We start from the raw sequence: 21,398 nt of genomic DNA on the forward strand, positions 1-21,398 counted from the left end.
TATATTTATGTTAGCTCACCACCAAATACAAAAAAGCACAGACATTTTTCACAGCACAGGTAGCTTGCACAAAACCAACCAAACTAACCAAGAACCAACCAAACTAACCAAGAAACAACTTCATCAGATGACAGTCTTATAACATGTTATACAATAAATCTATGTTTTGTTCGAAAAATGTGCATATTTGAGGTATAAATCAGTTTTACATTGCAGCTACCATCACAGCTACCGTCACAAATAGCACCGAAGCAGCCAGAGTAATTACAGACACCAACGTGAAATACCTAAATACTCATCATAAAACATTTCTGAAAAATACATGGTGTACAGCAAATGAAAGACAAACATCTTGTGAATCCAGACAATATTTCAGATGTTTTAATTGTTTTACAGCGAAAACACAATATAGCGTTATATTAGCTTACTACAATAGCCAACCACACAACAGCATTGATTCAAGGCAAACGGTAGCGATAGCGACAAAACCAGCAAAAGATATTCATTATTTCACTAACCTTCATAAACTTCATCAGATGACAGTCCTATAACATCATATTACACAATACATATATGGTTTGTTCGGAAATGTGCATATTTAGAGCTGAAATCCGTGGTTATACATTGTGCTAACGTAGCATCTTTTTCCCAGAATGTCCGGGTATATTTATGACACTCACCAATTCTGACCAAATAACTATTCATAAACTTTACTAAAAAATACATGTTGTATAGGAAATGATAGATACACTAGTTCTTAATGCAATCGCCGTGTTAGAATTCTAAAAATAACTTCAGTACGACATCCAGCTCACGTTATAGCGAGAGAGCGCACAAAATCTGGGCGCAAACTAATAGTAAACATGTTCGACAGATATATGAAATAACATCATAAATGGGTCCTAGTTTTGATGATCTTCCATCAGAATGTTGTACAAGGGGTCCTTTGTCGGGAACAATCGTTGTTTGGTTTTAGAATGGCCTTTTTCCCTCTTGAATTAGCAAGCAGACTAGCCAAGTGGCGCGAAGCTCTCCTTCGTGAACAAACGCAGAGAACGCAACACGCCTAACCTCCCGAAAAAATTTCAATAATATGATAAAACTATATTGAAAAAACATACTTTACGATGATATTGTCACATTTATCAAATAAAATCAAAGCCGGAGATAGTAGCCGTCTATAACGACAGCTTTTCAGAAGGCAATCCCCGGTTCCTTCTCGCGCCTTCCTGAAAACAGGAAATTGGTGTCACGTCATACCAAGAGCTCTTATTCGACCTCAGATCAAGCTATACACTCCATTTCTTCTCTCACTGCCTATTGACATCTAGTGGAAGGCGTATGAAGTGCATGTATACTAATACATATCAAGCAAATTAATAGGGATGCCCTGGAACAGAGCATCGATTTCAGATTTTCCACTTCCTGTCAGGAAGTTTGCTGCAAAATGAGTTTTGTTTTACTCACAGATATAATTCAAACGGTTTTAGAAACTAGAGAGTGTTTTCTATCCAATAGTAATAATAATATGCATATTGTACGAGCAAGAATTGAGTACGAGGCCGTTTGAAATGGGCACCTTTCATCCAAGCTACTCAATACTGCCCCTGCAGCCCTAAAACGTTAACCTCTGTCTGGTTGGATGGGGAGTGTTGCTGCATAGCTATTTTCAGGTCTCTCCAGAGATATTAGATCCGGTTCAAATCCGGGCTCTAGCTGGGCCACTCAAGGACATTCAGAGAGTTGTCCCGAAGCCACTCCTGTGCTGTCTTAGCTGTGTGCTAAGGGCCGTTGTCATGTTGGAAGATGAATCTTCACTCCAGTCTGAGGTCCTGAGCATACTGGAGCAGATTTTCATCAATGATCTCTGTACTTGGCTCTGTTCATCTTTCCTGAAAAACATCCCCACAACATGATGCTGCCACCACCATGCTTCACTGTAGGGATGGTGCCAGGTTTCCTCCATACGTGATGCTTGGCATTCAGGCCAAAGAGTTCAATCTTGGTTTCATTAGACTGGAGAATTTTGTTTCTCAAGGTCTGAGAGTCTTTAGGTGCCATTTGGCAAACTCCAAGCGGGCTGTCTTGTGCCTTTTACTGAGAAGTGGCTTCTGTCTGGCCACTCTACCATAAAGGCATGATTGATGGAGTTTGGCAGATATGGTTGTTCTTCTGGAAGGTTCTCCCATCTGCACAGAGGAACTCTGGAGCTCTGTCAGAGTGACCATCGGGTTTTTGGTCACCTCCCTGACCAAGGCCCTTCTCCCCCGATTGCTCAGTTTGGCAAGGCAGCCAGCTCTAGGAAGAGTCTTGTTGGTTCCAATCTTCTTCCATTTAAGAATGATGGAGTCCACTGTGTTCTTGGGGACCTTCAATGCTGCACAAATGTTTTGGTACCCTTCCCTAGATCTGTGCCTCGACACAATCCTGTCTCGGAGCTCTACAGACAATTCCGTCGACCTCATGGCTTGGTTTTTGCTCTGACATACACTGTCAACAGTGTGACCGTATATAGACAGGTGTGTGCCTTTCCAAATCATGTCCAATCAATTGAATTTACCACATGTGGACTCCAATCAAGTTGTAGAAACATCTCAAGGGTGATCAATGGAAACAGGATGCACCTGAGCTCAATTTCGAGTCTCATAGTGAAGGGTGTCTGAATTAAAAAAACATTTAAAATAACCTGTTTTCGCTTTGTTATTATGGGGTGTTTTGTGTAGATTGATGAAGGAATTTTTGGGGGGATACATTTTAGAATAAGGCTGTAATGTAACAAAATGTAAAAAAAAATAAAATAAAATCAAAACACTGTATACAGTAACTTACTGGTGCAGGAGTTGTGCGTGGCCGTTGGCTAGGGACAGGAGTTATTCCTGACCCAGCCAGGATTAACTTGAGGTCCTAGCTACAGTCTTCTCACTTGGTCAGGAAAACTCAGGGTCCTACTCATGATATGAAAACAGATGGTCACTTGCAGGTTTATGTAAAAAAAACCTGGTGCCCAACTTACTGTATAGCAGTGGTGTAAAGTAGTTAAGTAAAATTACTTTAAAGTACTACTTAAGTAGATTGTTTGGGTATCTGTACTTTACAATACATGACACCCAAAAGTACATGTTACATTTTGAATGCTTAGCAGGACAGGAAAATGGTCCAATTCACACACTTATCAAGAGAACATCCCTGGTCATCCCTACTGCCTCTGATCTGGCAGACTCACTAAACACAAATGCTTTGTTTGTAAATTATGTCTGAGTGTTGGTGTGTGCCCCTGGCTATCCGTAAAATATCCATTTAAAATAAGGAATTTTAAATGATTTATACTTTTACATTTGATACTTAAGAATATTTTAGCAATTACATTTACTTTTGATACTTAAATATATTTTAAATCAAATACTTTTAGACTTGTACTCAAGTAGTATTTTACTGGGTGACTTTACTATTAAGGTATCTTTACTTTTGACAATTGGGTACTTTTTCCAACGCTGCTGCTGCATGTCCCTTGTAAATACAACATGATTTTGGACAGCTGAAGCAAGCACACTATATTTTCTCAGGACAATTACCCTTTGTAATTTATGTAATCTTCATCAGTCCTAATACATTAGAAAACTGTGGATAGTGTAACAACACATCACATACACGGAGATGTGTATTACTCATTCATGTTTAGCTTATTTATGTCATTAGTCTCTGTTTCTCTATGCATACACATACACACACAAACAGAGACCCATGCAGGACAGTACAGAGGGTGTATTAACCAACCTATTCCCCATGGACTAATCATATCACGGGACAAGTCAAGCAGGCTGTTCTGAACACCATTTAAAGTGTTGTTCTGCTCCATGCATTACCCCCAGCATGAAATATTAGTTGGATGAATTCAAATTGCCATTTTATTAAGACTAATCCCTTCAAACAAAACCGCTCAGAAAGGAGGATGGCTGTTCTGCCCTCATATACACACCTCCTCCCTGCGCAGTGTGTATGTGAATAAGATATGAGTTGACACACACCAACTGACACACATAAAAATACATACATAACATTCAGTATATTGCGTACACACACCACACACTTCCATACTTTGTGTATAATTGCTCACGTCTCACCTCCCAGTAGTAAATAAAGAAATAGTGTAGCCACATTATTTACTAATGTGTCGTTCCTGCTCTAGGGTGTTTGAGAAAGCATGCGTTGTCATTGGTAACCCCCCCATTCTCCCCAACACACACAGTAACCCACACCCCTACCCTGGGCAGCCCAGCATAGCGCAGGCAGGCAGGGCCATGAATTTCAGCAGTCACTTAATATGGCGGCCGCAGGGCCTTGGAGGTGCCAGGAGCTGGCTGCCAGGAGGGACAGCGCGGCCGCGACCTCCCCCAGAACGGGGCTCCGCGCTGGGCCATGAATGCTAGCATTGGTCCCCTAATTAGCCATGGGAGAGGTCTAACAACCGCGCTACAGTTCAGCTGCTGACAAACAGCAAAATAAAGCCTTGTTCAAATTAGCAAGGTGAAGTGAGAAGGACTGGAAGGAGGGCTGGACTGTCTGGGGCGGAGAGAGAGAGTGTGTGTGTGTGTGAGAGAAAGAGAGAGTGGGGCTATTTTAGTTCAGATACGCTGAGCGTTGGTTTGTGACCACTCCTTTCTCCTCCCGTGAGAAACGTGGCGCGTTAAGACTCGTGTGTGTGTGATGATCATTTACTCCACATTAAGATACTACTGTATGAACAGGGTCATGCTTGTTAGGGATGTTATGGTGCTAAAGAAAGACATTCAGTTATCAGTTTATGTTCACAGAGAGACATTTAGCAGTAAACTGGAATAATCTAAATGTACTGTACATATCATCAGCAGCAGCTCCAGTGAGCGCCTGACCAAGTCAAGTACTGGCAGTGCGCTATGATAAACTTAATATACAATAGAAGTTGTCGCCATAGTCTATGACTGGTAGGAATGTCGACCGAATAATCTGTTTTCTACTATTAAGAGAGAGGCATGACCAATTTCTATAGAAGAAGCCCATTTTTATTCTCAACTTCTTAACTAATTCATCAATATGCTTTTTAAAATACAGCTTTTCGTCTATCTAGATGCCCAGATATTTGTAAGCACGGACACAGTCAATATGGGCACCATCCAAAGTACATATGCATAAATCAGAGTTATTTTCATGCGCTCTAGGGAAGAACATATACAGTGCATTGGAAAGTATTCAGACCCCTCGACTTCTTCCACATTTTGTTACGTTACAGGCTTATTCTAAAATGGATTAAATAAATAAAAATCCTCGTCAATCTACACACAATATCCCATAATGACAAAGAGAAAATAGGTTTTTAGAAATGTAGAAAAACTGAAATAAACCATTTACATACAGTTGAAGTCGGAAGTTTACATACACCTTAGCCAAGTACATTTAAACTCAGTTTTTCACAATTCCTGACATTTAATCCTTGTAAAAATTGTCTGAGGTCAGTTAGGATCACCACTGTATTTTAAGAATGTGAAATGTCAGAATAATAGTACAGAGAATGATTTATTTCAGCTTTTATTTCTTTCATCACATTCCTAGTGGGTCAGAAGTTAACATACACTCAATGAGTATTTGGTAGCATTGCCTTTCAATTGTTTCACTTGTGTCAAACGTTTTGGGTAGCCTTCCACAAGCTTCCCACAATTAGATGGGTGCATTTTGGCCCATTCCTCCTGACAGAGCTGGTGTAACTGAGTCAGGTTTGTAGGCCTCCTTGCTCACACACACTTTTTCAGTTCTGCCCACAAATGTTCTATAGGATTGAGGTCAGGGCTTTGTGATGGCCACTCCAATACCTTGACTTTGTTGTTCTTAAGACATTTTGCCACCACTTTGGAAGTATGCTTGGGGTCCTTGTCCATTTGGAAGACCCACGCTTTAACTTCCTGACTGATGTCTTGAGATGTTGCTTCAATATATCCACATAATTTTCCTTCCTCAAGATGCCATCTATTTTGTGAAGTGCACCAGTCCCTCCTGCAGCAAAGCACCCCCACAACATGATGCTGCCACCTCCGTGCTTCAAGGTTGGGATGGTGTTCTTCGGCTTGCAAGCCTCCCCCTTTTTTCTCCAAACATGACGATGGTCATTATGACCAAACATTTCTATTTTTGTTTCATCAGACCAGAGGACATTTCTCCAAAAAGTACGATCTTTGTCCTCATGTGCAGGTGCAAACCGTAGTCTGGCTTTTTTATGGCGGTTTTGGAGCAGTGGTTTCTTCCTTGCTGAGCTGCCTTTCAGGTTATGTCGATATAGGATTCGTTTTACTGTGGATATAGATACTTTTGTACCTGTTTCCTCCAGCATTTTCACAAGGTCCTTTGCTGTTGTTCTGGGATTGATTTGCACTTTTCGCACCAAAATACGTTCATCTCTAGGAGTCTCCTTCCTGAGCGGTATGACGGCTGCGTGGTCCCATGGTGTTTATACATTCGTACTATTGTTTGTACAGATGAACGTGGTACCTTCAGGCATTTAGAAATTGCTCCCAAGGATGAACCAGACTTGTGGAGGTCCTCAATTTTCTTCTGAGGTCTTGGCTGATTTCTTTTGATTTTCCCATGATGTCAAGCAAAGAGGCACTGAGTTTGAAGGTAGGCATTGAAATACATCCACAGGTACACCTCCAATTGACTCAAATGATGAAGCTTCTAAAGCCATGACATCATTTTCTGGAATTTTCCAAGCCATATAAAGGCACAGTCAACTTAGTGTATGTACGCTTCTGACCCACTGGAATTGTGATACAGTGAATTATAGATGAAATAATCTGTCTGTAAACAATTGTTGGAAAAATTACTTGTGTCATGCACAAAGTAGATGTCCTAACCGACTTGCTAAAACTGTAGTTTGTTAACAAGAATTTGTGGAGTGGTTGAAAAACGAGTTTTAATGACTCCAACCTAAGTATGTAAACTTCCGACTTCAACTGTAACTATTCAGATCCTTTACTCAGTACTTTGTTTTAGCACCTTTGGCATCGATTACAGCCTCATGTCTTCTTGGGTATGACGCTACACGCTTGGCACACCTGTATTTGGGGAGTTTCTCCCATTCTTCTCTGCAGATCCTCTCAAGCTCTGTCACATGGAGGTTCGCTGCACAGCTATTTTCAGGTCTCTCCAGAGATGAACCCGATCGGGTTCAAGTCCGGGCTCTGGCTGGGCCACTCAAGCACATTCAGAGACTTCTCCCGAAGCCACTCCCACGCTGTCTTGGCTGTGTGCTAAGGGTTGTTGACCTGTATGAAGGTGAACCTTACCTCAGTATGAGGTCCTGAGCGCTCTGGAGCAGGTTTTCATCAAGGATCTCTCTGTACTTTGCTCCGTTCAACTTTCCTTCGATCCTGACTACCGTAATTTCCGGACTATAAGCCGCTACTTTTTCCCACGCTTTGAACCTCGCGGCTTATACAATGACGCGGCTAATTTATGGATTTTTCCCGCTTTCACAAATTCATGCCGCCAAAAAACTGAGCACATTTTACATGCATTACATTTTAGTCATTTAGCAGACGCTCTTATCCAGAGCGACTTACAGTAGAGTGCATACATTTTATTACATTTTACATACTGAGACAAGGATATCCCTACCGGCCAAACCCTCCCTAACCCGGACGACGCTATGCCAATTGTGCGTCGCCCCACGGACCTCCCGGTTGCGGCCGGCTGCGACAGAGCCTGGGCGCGAACCCAGAGACTCTGGTGGCGCAGCTAGCACTGCGATGCAGTGCCCTAGACCACTGCACCACCCGGGAGCACCGTCACATAATGTGATGTAAATCGAGCGCGCTCAAACTTCCCATCATTCTGATTACGGTAGTCATTTTGTCACCCTCATCATGGCAAAGACACGGAGAAATGCATATGATGCAGCTTTCAAGTTGAAGGCGATCGATCTGGCTGTTGGAAAAGGAAATAGAGCTGCTGCACGGGAGCTTGGCCTTAATGAGTCGATGATAAGACGTTGGAAACAGCAGCGCGAGGAACTGACTCAGTGCAAAAAGACAACAAAAGCTTTCAGAGGGAAGAAAAGCAGATGGCCCGAACTAGAAAATGAGCTTGAAGACTGGGTCAACACACAGAGAGCAGACGGCCGAGGTGTTTCAACTGTGCAGATCCGACTGAAAGCCAAAACAATCGCTACCGCAATGAAGTTTGAGGATTTTAGAGGTGGACCATCGTGGTGTCTAAGATTTATAAGACGTAAAGGCCTGTCCATCAGGGTACGGACGAGTCTGTGTCAGCAGCTCCCTCCCGACTACGAGGAAAAAGTTTCAAACTTCCGTAAATTCACTGATGCAAAGATAGCGGAGCATTCCATCGGCCCGCACGACATCATAAATATGGACGAGGTTCCTCTGACGTTTGACCTGCCTCTCACTCGGACTGTCAACAGGAAAGGCGAATCATCCATCACGCTGAAAAGAACTGGGCATGAAAAAACGCACTTCACCTGTGTTCTGAGCTGCACGGCATCGGGAGAAATGCTTCCACCGATGTTGATTTTCAAACGCATGACGATGCCAAAAGAAAAATTCCCGAGAGGAATTGTTGTGAAAGTCAACAAGAAAGGATGGATGACGGAAAGCCTAATGCATGAATGGCATACGGAGTGTTACGGCAAGCGACCGGGAGGATTCTTTCACAAGAACAAGGCATTGCTCGTGTTGGACAGCATGAGGGCCCACATAACAGATTCTGTGAAAGAAGCCATCAAGAGGACAAACTCAATTCCAGCTGTGATTCCTGGGGGCACAACAAAGTATTTGCAGCCACTCGACATCAGTGTAAATCGTGCATTTAAGGTGGCGCTCCGTGTTCAGTGGGAGGCTTGGATGACAAGTGGGGAGAAATCCTTCACTAAAACGGGCCGCATGCGAAGAGCAACTTATGGTCAAGTCTGCCAGTGGGTCCTGACAGCGTGGAGCATTGTCAAAAGATCCACTATCATCAACGGGTTTCGAAAGGCTGGACTGCTGCGTGTTGAAGAGGGCAGCATGAGCTCAACGGGGAATTTGCCTCCGGATGAAAGTGACGAGAGCGACAATGAAAACGATCCAACATCGGATGAAGCAATTCTGAGGCTATTCAACTCCGACACCGAAGGAGATGACTTCAGTGGTTTCAGTGCACAGGAGGAGGAAGATAGTGACTAATGACTTTCTTGGTAGGCTACTGTTTACTGCTATTTTTTTTATTTTTGTTACAAGCCGTGTTTCGTTAAAGCCTATTTATTTTTGTTACAAGCCGTGTTTCGTTTAAAAGCCTATTTATTTTTGTTACAAGCTGTGTTTCGTTTAAAGGCTGTGTAAAGTTCATTTGTTTCAATGTACCGGTAGGCACCTGCGGCTTATAGACATGTGCGGCTTATTTATGTACAAAATACATATTTTTTTTAAAATTCAGTGGGTGCGGCTTATATTCAGGTGCGCTTAATAGTCCAGAAATTACGGTAGTCTCCCAGTCCCTTTCGCTGAAGAACATCCCCACACCATGATGCTGCCACCACCATGCTTCGCGGTGGGAAGGTGCCAGGTTTCCTCCAGGTGCCTTTTGGCAAACTCCAAGCGGGCTGTCATGTGCCTTTTACTGAGAAATGTCTTCCGTCTGGCCACTCTGCCATAAAGGCCTGATTGGTGGAGTACTGCAGAGATGGTTTTCCTTCTGGAAGGTTCTCCCATCTCCACAGAGGAACTGTGGAGCTCTGTCAGAATGACCATCGGGTTCTTGCTCACCTACCTGACCAAGGCCCTTTTCCGCCGATTGCTCAGTTTGGCGAGGCAGCCAGCTCTAGGTAGTCTTGCTGTTTCCAAACTTCTTCCATTTAAGAATGTTGGAGGCCACTGTGTTCTTGGGGACCTTCAATGCTGCATTTTTTAGTACCCTTCTCCAGATCTGTGCCTCGACACAATCCTGTCTCGGAGCTCTACAGACAATTCCGTCGACCTCATGGCTTGGTTTTTGCTCTGACATACTCTGTCAACAGTGTGACCGTATATAGACAGGTGTGTGCCTTTCCAAATCATGTCCCATCAATTGACTTTACCACAGGTGGACTCCAATCAAGTTGTAGAAATATCTCAAGGATAACCAATGTAAACAAGATGCACCTGAGCTCAATTTCGAGTCTCATAGCAAAAGGTCTGAATAATTATGTAAATAAGGTATGTCTGTTTTATATTTTTAATACATTTGCAAACATTTCTAAAAACCTGTTTTCGCTTTGTCATTACAGGGTATTGTGTGTAGATGGATGAGGAAAATATTTTTTAAAATACATTTTAGAATAAGCCTGTAATGTAACAACATACTTTCCAAATGCACTGTACTTAGTTTTACTTTCATTCAATACTATACTGAACAAAAATATAAAAACATGTAAAGTGTTGGTCCCATGTTTCATGAGCTGAAATAAAAAAATCCCAGACATTTTCATACGCACAAAAAGCTTATTTCTCTCAAATGTTATGCACAAATTTGTTTGCATCCCTGTTAGTGAGCATTTCTCCTTTGCCAAGATAATCCATCCACCTGACTAGTGTGGCATATCAAGAAGCTGATTAACCAGCATGATCATTATACAGGTGAATTTTGTGCTGGGGACAATAAAAGCCACTCTAAAATGTGCAGTTTTGTCACACAACACAATTCAACCGATGTCTCAAGTTTTGACGGAGTGTGTAATTTTCATGCTGACTGCAGAAATGTCCACCAGAGCTGTTGCTAGAGAATTTAATGTTAATTTCTCTACCATAAGCTACCTCCAACATTGTTTTGGAGAATTTGGCAGTACGTCCAACCGGATTCACAACCGCAGGCCACGTGTAACCACACCTGCACAGTACCTCCACATCCCGCTATGGGTTTGCAAAACTGAAGAATTTCTGCACAAACTGTCAGAACCGTCTCAGGGAAGCTCATATACGCACTAGCGTCTTGACCTGACTGCAGTTCGGCGTCGTCACCGACTTCAGTGGGTAAATGCTCACCTTCGATGACCACTGGCACGCTGGAGAAGTGTGCTCTTCACAGATGAAGCCCGGTTTGAACTGTACCAGGCAGATGGCAGAAGGCGTGTATGGCGTTAAGTGGGCGAGCGTTTTGCTTATGTCAATGATGTGCCCGGTGGGGTTATGGCATGGGCAGGCATAAGCTACGTACAAAGAACACAATTGTATTTTATCAATGGCAATTTGAATTCACAGAGATACCGTGACGAGATCCTGAGGTCCATTGTCGTGCCATTCATCCTTCGCGATCACCTCAAGTTTCAGCATGATAATGCTCGGCCCAATGTCGCAAGGATCTGCACACAATTCCGGGAAGCTGAAAATGTCCCAGTTCTTACCCTGCCTGCATACTCACCAGACATGACACTCATTGAGCATGTTTGGGATGATCTGGATGTGTACGACAGCGTGTTCCAGTTCCTGACAATATTGAGCAACTTCGCACAGCCATTGCAGAGGAGTGGGACAACATTCCACAGGCCACAATCAACAGCATGATCAACTCTATGTGAAGGAGATGTGTCGCGCTGCGTCAAGCAAATGGTGTTCAAACCAGATACTCAGTGGTTTTCGGATCCACGCCCCTACTTTTCTTTTAATGTATCTGTAACCAACAAATGCTTATCTGTATTCCCAGTCATGTGAAATCCATAGATTAGGGCCTAATGAATTTATTTAAATTGACTGATTTCCCTATATGAACTGTAACTCAGCAACAATTTCAAAGATTTTACATGTTGCATTTATATTTTTGCTCAGTGTAATTCTATAATAGAATACGTATACTGCCATTTAAAAAAAAAATGTATATCACATTGTGCATACCTACAGTTTGTACACTTAGGCTTAGTAGTATTATTCCTTGTCTTTATAACAGCATGAGACCTCTAAGGTACAGTATGTTAAAACATTCAGCTCACCCACCCATCAGCTCATGAGTAGGGAGAGACAGGCTTGACAGCTGGCTTGATGAGAAGCAGTAGCCTGTCTAGATGTAGTTGTACAGGGCCGTAGGGTACATTACTGTATGAGAGTTCCCAGGGGATGGCCAAGGGCCCTTAGGTAGTGTTCTTACCCTACAGAGAGAGCACTGTTAGGATGAACACGCGCAAACACACGTATGCATGCAGCCACACACACACACACACACACAGCATATGTTTTACTATCCTTGTGGGGACCTAAAATTGATTTCCATTCAAAATCCTTTTTTCCCCAGCCCCTAACCTTAACCCCTAATCCCTATTTCTATCCCTAACCCCAGTTACCTAAACCCTAAGCATAAAACAACTATGTCCTCATTGGGATGTGGGAAAAGCACCAAAGAGGGAAAGAGTACCTTGTTTTACTATCCTTGTGAGGACTTTTGGGGATTTCCGGTACCCACCAGAGGTCTCTTCACAGTCCCTAAGTCCAGAACAGACTATGGGAGGCACACAGTACCACATAGAGCCATGACTACATGTTACTCTATTCCACGTCAGGTAACTGATGCAAGCAGTAGAATCAGATTTTAAAAAATTATACAAAATACACCTTGGAACAGCAGGGACTGTGAAGACACACACACACAGGCACATGCATACATATTCACGTGATTACACACGCACTCTACACACACATATACATAGATTTTGTATTGTAGATATGTGGTAGTAGAATAGTGGCCTGAGGGAGCACACTTAATTAGTTGTGAAAAGTGTTATGAAATGTAATGTCATGTAATATTTGTTATTGTATATAACTGCCTTAATGTTGCTGGACCCCAGGAAGAGTAGCTGCTGCCCTACCAGGAACTGGGGGATCCTTAATAAATCTGCTTTTATTTTATTTTCTATCAAATGAACTTGTTGCAGATACAAAGCTGCGCGTCATGACGTAGTTCACGTAAAAATCACCTAGTTGTAAAACTTTTAAAGAGACATTTTTAAGTGTGTCCATCCTGTTTGTATCTCTGTCAAGGGTTTTGGCAGAAAAGTCTTCAATAAACAGCGAATGTGCCCACTCTGGTCTTGGCATGTGTGCTCTGGCCAACAACTGGCAGATACAGTGTGGAGGGTACATGATGAGGTCATGGATAAGCGCAGGAGAATTGTTATTTGTGATCTCGCAGCCAAGCACCTATCATCATGTCATCACCATACAAATCAAGACCCTCAATATTTATTGGAAAGGAGCGTCAAGCTGATCACTGTGCACTTTCACCACCCTGTGAAGTTGTTAACCTATTTCATCTGTAGCATAGTAAACTGTGCTTTTCCAAGTCACAGTGGGAGGAGCACACAACATAGCATCGTGTGACTCCAAGTTTGCCTCGACAAGATGGTTATTATGTCAATATTTGCACATTAAAAGCAATTTCACCGCAATTGTTGCATAATCTATTTCACCAACAAAAACGTTATCCCACCTTGTCTACCGTATTTTGCTTTGTCGACATTTGCAAAGTTTACCAACAAATTAGCTGTTTCCATCAGGCCTGTCGTGACATTTTTTATCTGATTTTTTGATTGATGGAAACCAAAGATGAAAGATGAATTAATGATACTACAGTAGTAAAATAGTTATGTATGGGTCAGCTAGTGTTTCACAGCCTGCTAACACCTCTCCTGCTGGGCGCCAGGCAATTTCCCACTTAAACAGATTATTGAAACTAAGCAGTTCATGATATCCATAATAAATATAGATTTTCTGTGTCTGTGAATTCAAGTCAATTAAATGTAATGATGCCTTTATCTCATTCTCTCTCTCTCCCACCCCTCTCTCTCACACACACTCCCACCCACCCCTCCCTCTCTCTCTCCCACCCCTCTCTCTCTCACACCCCTCTCTCTCTCACACACACTCCCACCCCTCCCTCTCTCTCTCCCACCCCTCTCTCTCACACCCCTCTCTCTCTCACACACACTCCCACCCCCCCCCCTCTCTCTCCCACCCCCTCTCTCTCACACACACTCCCACCCCTCCCTCTCTCTCTCCCACTTCTATCTCTCATACCTATCTCTCTCCGGCCTCTCTTTCTCTCCCACCTCTTTCTCTCTGTCTTTCCCATCTATCTCTCTCTCACACTCTCTCTCCCACCTCTTTCTTTCTCTCTCTCTCTCTCTCTCTCTCCCTCTAGCCCATCTCTCTCTTTCTCACCTCTCTCTCTCGGACTCTCTATACCATCTCCCACTATCTCTTTCCCACCTCTTTCTCTCTTACTCTCTCCCACCTCTCTCTCTCTCACCTCTCTCTCTCTCTCTCTCTCCCACCTCTCTCTCTCTCACCTCTCTCTCTCTCTCTCTCTCTCTCTCTCTCTCTCTCTCCCACCCCTCTCTCTCCCACCCCTCTCTCCCTCTCCCCCACCTCTCTCTCTCCCTCTCCCCCACCTCTCCCCCACCTCTCTCTCTCCCTCTCCCCCACCTCTCTCTCTCCCTCTCCCCCACCTCTCTCTCTCTCTCCCACCCCTCTCTCCCTCTCACCTCTCTCTCTCTCTCTCTCCCACCCCTCTCTCTCCCACCCCTCTCCCCCTCTCCCCCACCTCTCTCTCTCCCTCTCTCCCACCCCTCTCTCCCTCTCCCCCACCTCTCTCTCTCCCTCTCCCCACCTCTCTCTCTCCCTCTCCCCACCTCTCTCTCTCCCTCTCCCCACCTCTCTCTCTCCCTCTCCCCCACCTCTCTCTCTCCCTCTCCCCCACCTCTCTCTCTCCCTCTCCCCCACCTCTCTCTCTTCCCTCCCACCTCTCTCTCTCACCTCTCTCTCTCTCTCTCCCACCCCTCTCACTCCCACCCCTCTCTCCCTCTCCCCCACCTCTCTCCCTCTCCCCCACCTCTCTCTCTCCCACCCCTCTCTCTCCCACCCCTCTCTCTCCCACCCCTCTCTCTCCCACCTCTCTCTCTCTCTCCCACCTCTCTCTCTCTCTCCCACCCCTCTCTCCCTCTCCCCCACCTCTCTCTCTTTCTCTTCCACCTCTCTTTCCCATCTCTCTCTCTCCGACCTCTTTCACTCTCTCTCCTACCTCTCTCACTCTTTCTCTCTCACTCTTTCTCTCTCACTCTCTCTCTCTCCCACCCCTCTCTCTCCCACCCCTCTCTCCCTCTCCCCCACCTCTCTCTCTCTCTCACGCCTCTTTCTCTTCCACCTCTCTTTCCCATCTCTCTCTCCGACCTCTTTCACTCTCTCTCCCCCACCTCTCTCTCTCTCTCTCACGCCTCTTTCTCTTCCACCTCTTTCCCATCTCTCTCTCTCCGACCTCTTTCACTCTCTCTCCCCCACCTCTCTCTCTCTCTCACCTCTCTCTCTCTCTCCCACCCCTCTCTCTCCCACCCCTCTCTCTCCCACCCCTCTCTCCCTCTCCCCCACCTCTCTCTCTCACGCCTCTTTCTCTTCCACCTCTCTTTCCCATCTCTCTCTCTCCGACCTCTTTCACTCTCTCTCCTACGTCTCTCACTCTCTCTCCCACCTCTCTCTCTCACTCTTTCTCTCCCATCTCTCTCTTTCTCCCCCCAAGTTAAATAGATAATAAACAAAAGTTAAATAAACACTCTCTCTCTCTCTCTTTCAATTCTCCCCTTCCAGTAAAGGTCATGGTTCTTTCTCTGTTCTCAGTAATTACAGAGCTGTAGGAGGTGAACCTGAAGATGTCCGTTGCATTGCTATCTGTTGCCTTACGCACATGCACGAACGCGTACACACACTCACAGTGACTGAATTAGCAGACTGAGAGAACCTCAGACATTAAAGAGACAGGACAGCAGTACAGAGCAGCCTAGAGAGAGAATGACATTCACCAAATACCAACACGCTAGTCAGGGGGCTGTTCCAAATGGAACCCTATTCCCTATATGGGTGATTCTACAGAAGTGGTGTAAATTGCAGTCCCACCTCAAAAAAACTATGTAAGTCTCCTGTTAAGTCTCCGAACTTAGGACATTTATTTTCAATCCAAGGCAATAAGAAATATATTGTTAAATGAATATAGTACAAAGTCATTGTTTATACACATTTCTATTGAGAGGTGGCTGTCCCCAACACGGACTCCTAAACGTAAAGCAATTCATGATTTAACACTATTATTTTAATGGAACAGCTTGTTGTTCTATTATTACATTGAAGATACTGATTTAATTAGTTATGTTGTTAGTTTTCAGAAAGATGTTTAAAAATAATGCTGTCCTTTTGATGTGACTACCGAAACACAAACATGACTGTGGAATGAATGTGCCTTAAACCACACCCCTACAAATATCACCAGGTGATGGGGCTTTTAAAAAGTGTCACTACCGACATCTAATATGTCAAATGTGTATGGTACGGTTTTGGGACAAAAACATATGTTTGCTGGGATGTACATCTGTGCAAATGACATAGCCAGCCATATGTTAGCTATGGGGATTCTTTAAAGTCTAAAATAAGTCAACATTTTCCAAATCGAAACCAAAATAATTGACATCACAGAGATATACAGTGCATTTGGAAAGTATTCAGACCCCTTGACTTTTTCCACAATTTGTTACGTTACAGCCTTATTCTAAAATTGATTACATTGTTTTTTCCCTCATCAATCTACATACAATACCCCATAATGACAAAGCAAAAACAGGTTTGTAGAAATTTCTGTAAAAGTATAAAAAAGTGTTTTACACTGAAATATAATTGTGCATTCGGTAAGTATTCAGACCCCTTGACTATTTCCACATTTTCTTATGTCCACATTTTTATTCTAAAATGGATAAAATAAATAAAAACCCTCATCAATCTACACACAATACCCCATAACAATGAAGCGAAAACCATTTATTAAAAACAAAAAACAGAAATGCCTTATTTACATAAGTATTCAGACCCTTTGCTATGAGACTCTAAATTGAGCTCAGGTGCATCCTGTTTCCATTGATCATCCTTGAGATGTTTCTATAACTTGATTGGAGTCCACCTGTTGTAAATTCAATTAATTGGACATGATTTGGAAAAGCACACACCTGTCTATATAAGGTCCCACAGTTGACAGTGCATATTCGAGCAAAAACCAAGCCATGAGGTCAAAGGATTTGTCCGTAGAGCTCAGAGACAGGATTGTGTCAAGGCACTGTTGGAAGGAGAACCCAGTCTAAGGTCCTGAGCGCTCTGGAGCAGATTTTCATCAAGGATCTCTATGTACTTTGCTCCGTTCATCTTTCCCTCGATCCTGACTAGTCTCCCAGTCCCTGCCGCTGAAAAGCATCCCCACAGCATGATGCTGCCACCACCATGCTTCACCGTAGGGATGGTGCCAGGTTTCCTCCAGATGTGACACTTGGCATTCAGGCCAAATCGTTCAATCTTGGTTTCATCAGACCAGAGAATCTTGTTTCTCATGGTCTGAGAGTCGTTTAGGTACTTTTTAGCCAACTCCAAGCGGGCTGTCATGTGCCTTTTACTGAGGAGTTGCTTCTGTCTGGCCACTCTACCATAAAGGCCTGATTGGTGGAGTGCTGCAGAGATGGTTGTCCTTCTGAAAGGTTCTCCCATTGCCATAGAGGAACTCTGGAGCTCTGTCAGAGTGACCATCTAGTTCTTGGTCACCTCCCTGACCAAGGTCCTTCTCCCCCAATTGCTCAATTTGGCTGGGCGGCCAGCTCTAAGAAGAGTCTTGGTGGTTCCAATCTTCTTCCATTTAAGAATGATGGAGGCCACTGTGTTCTTGGGAACCTTCAATGCTGCAGACATTTTCCCCAGATCTGTGCCTCGTTTCGGTAGTGACACGTGTGGGGTGTTAAGGAATTCAGGTAAGTATTTCAAATATGCAATACAAATAAAGTGTGTGAGTAGTATAATGTGTATGTGACATACAGTACATTGGAAGACGTGTGCTGAAAGTTAGTTTGGTGAATTTTTTAAAATAAAAATGGAACACCCAATTTGCACCACTTCTGTATAATGACCCATAATGGTGCAATACTTTTGACCAGGGCCCATAGGGAATAGAATGCACTGAAAAACGACAAATGAGAATGACATCCTCTTTATTGATTCAGTGGAGTGTGTCTTATGGGCAGGCTTATTTCTGACCCTGGTATACAGTGCGCGATTGCATGTAATTGCTTTATAATGTACATTATAATGGATTTAATTGAAAGGGGAATTTTAAGTGCTCAAAGTGATTTATTATTGAACAGCATAGGGACACTTGGGGTATTAAATGTCCCTCCCTCTCACTTCAGAATGCAGAGGTAGCGCTATACCTCCACTGGGACAGACAGATGGACAACATTACCTATGGGCTGTTTTAGTATGCACACCTAGCTCTACCTTTAGCTGTAACAGATGGACAGACGGACAACACCTGTTTAGGTATGCTCCTGCTGTAGCTCTGCACTATAACCTGTTTCGACAGACGGACAGATGGAGGCTGTAATGCAAGCTGTAATACAAGCTGTCCAATACACTTAACATTTTCTAAAGCACATGGCCTGATAAAAGAAATCGTTCATTGTGAGGGAACTATGACCATGAAGAAATGTTTTCTCCTAGGACAAAAGGGTGGATAGGTAGCGTCTTTCCAAAACAGCACGAGTTAAGAACATGTGCAAACCTCACAGGAGCCCTGGTTTTTGACGCAGTACCATGAACAGGAGGACATTGTTCTTATTCTGGTTAGAACCACTCCATTATGAGGTACACAAGAGCCGGCCCTGGCTGCTAGTTGCTGCTGACGCCATCTCAACTAGCCATACTCTGAATAATCTTATGCCGGAAGAAGAATACACCATATTCCACTCCAGAGAGCTTCAAGGCTATGCAAGGAGAAAGAACATGGGAGAAAGAGCGAGGGAAAGAAAGAGAGCGACAGATATGTTGACCTATGCATGTGCCCTGCAGGCATTCCCGGAGTACAACCGCCTAGAGTTTTATAAATAGAACATTTTTATCTCTTTCAATAATGTATTATCTGTGTTATGTTATTTATTACTTCCAGTTTCCCATCAGACTGCGCAGGGATGGACATGTAGCCGACAGCGATGTGAGAGGGCATTGAGTGTTTGGATGATTTCAGAGTCACGACTGTCTCCTGTGTGTGTGTGTGTGTGTGTGTTGTGTTTTGTTTCTGGGAGTGTATGTGATGCTTACGGCTCCCAGTCTTCTCATGTAGTGGTTTGATGAGCGATAGTCTCATTTTAGAGCTGGCAGGAGACACAGAATCTGTCCTTACAAAGAGAACACTGCACATCCATTATACTGCTGCTCCAACACACTGCTACAACACACTGAAACACATCAAAGAAGGCACTGGAATAAAACAGACTGTAATCTGGGTTGTTCGAGCCCTGAAATCTGATTGGCTGACAACCATGGTATATCAGACCACATACCACGTATGACAAAACAATTATTTTTACTGCTCTAATTATGTTGGTAAACAGTTTATAATAGCAATAAGGCGCCTCTGGGTTTGTGAGAAATGGCCAATATAGCACGGCTAAAGACTGTATCCAGGCACTCCGCGTTGCGTCGTTGTTAAGAGCAGCCCTAAGCCGTGGTATATTGACCATATACTACACATCCTCTGGCCTTATTGCTTAAATAGAAGAGAGGTGAATAGAATGTGATATAATTCAATTAAATTGAACGTCGTTGTCCAACTTGTAATAGAAATCCCTGTTTCGATAAGTAAGGTTGTGTCTTTTCTGTTTATTAAAGTCAGCGTAACGTACACACAGCTATAATGATAGTCATTTTCCCTCAGCATTCTGCCACGTTGTTACGACAACAGAGCATTTACCCCCTGCCACCAGTGCATTAGTTCATGATTGTTTCTTGGAAAATGTCTCTCAATTGGAGGATGTGTGTGTGTTTGTGTAATAAATTGTTTCTTGGAACATGTTCTTTAATTGAAATACTGTATAGTGTACAGTATACAGTGTATAGTGTACAGTGACGTCAGCAATAACTGAATAGAAGGAAACTAGTTTGTTCTATAGCCATATAAAACCATAGAAACCCTTGAGCTTTCTCAGTAAACCTACATTCGGAAAGTATTCAGACCCCTTGACTTTTTCCACATTTTGTTATGTTACAGCCTTATTCTAAAATTGATTAAATTGTTTCCCCTTTCATCAATCTACATACAATACACCATAATGACAAAGCAAAAACAGGTTTTTAGAAATGTTTGCAAATTTATACAAATAAAAAAACATATCACATATGTTTACTTAAGTATTCAGACTCTTTACTCAGTACTTTGTCTAAGCACCTTTTGAAGCGATTACAGCCTCGAGTCTTCTTGGTTATGATGCTACAAGCTTGGCACACCTGTATTTGGGGAGTTTCTCCCATTCTTCTCTGCAGATCCTCAATCTCTGTCAGGTTGGATGGGGAGGGTCGCTGCACAGCTGTTTTCAGGTCTCTCTAGAGATGTTCAATCGGTTTCAAGACCAGGCTCTGCCTGGGCCACTCAAGGACATTCAGAGACTTGTCCCGAAGCCACTCCCACGTTGTCTTGGCAGTGTGCTAAGGGTCGTTGACCTGTAGGAAGGTGAACCTTACCCCAGTCTGAGGTTCTGAGCGCTCCGTAGCAGGTTTTCATCAAGGATCTCTCTGTACTTTGCTCCATTCATCTTTCCCTCGATCCTGACTAGTCTCCCATTCCCTGCCGCTGAAAAACATCCCCACAGCCTGATGCTGCCATCACCATCCTTCACCGTAGGGATGGTGCCATCCATAGGGATAGTGATTCCTCCAGACGTGACACTTGACATTGAGGACAAAGAGTTCAATCTTGGTTTCATCAGACCAGAGAATCTTGTTTCTCATGGTCTGAGAGTCCTTTAGGTGCCTTTTGGCAAACTCCCAAGTGGGCTGTCAAGCTCCTTTTACTGAGGAGTGGCTTCCGTCTGGCCACTCTACCATTAAGGCCTGATTGGTGGAGTGCTGCAGAGATGGTTGTCCTTCTGGAAGGTTCTCGCATCTCCACAGAGGAACTCTGGAGCTCTGTCAAAGTGACCATTGGGTTCTTGGTCACCTCCATGACCAAGGCCCTTCTCCCGCGATTGCTCAGTTTGGCCGGGCGTCCAGCTCTAGGAAGAGTCTTGGTGGTTCCAAACTTCTTTTATTTAAGAATAATGGAGGCCACTGTGTTCTTGGGGACCTTCAATACTGAAGAAATGTTTTGGTACCCTCCCCCAGATCGGTGCCTCGACACAATCCTGTCTCAGAGCTCTACGGACAATTCATTTGACCTCCTGACTTGGTTTTTTCTCTAACATGCACTGTCAACTGTGGGACCTTTCCAAATCATGTCAGTTCAATTTAATTTAACCACAGCTGGACTCCAATCAAGTTCTGGAAAGATCTCAAAGATGATCAATGGAA

The sequence above is a fragment of the Salvelinus namaycush genome, chromosome 4, assembly GCF_016432855.1.
Source record: "Salvelinus namaycush isolate Seneca chromosome 4, SaNama_1.0, whole genome shotgun sequence".
Lineage (NCBI taxonomy): Eukaryota > Metazoa > Chordata > Actinopteri > Salmoniformes > Salmonidae > Salvelinus > Salvelinus namaycush.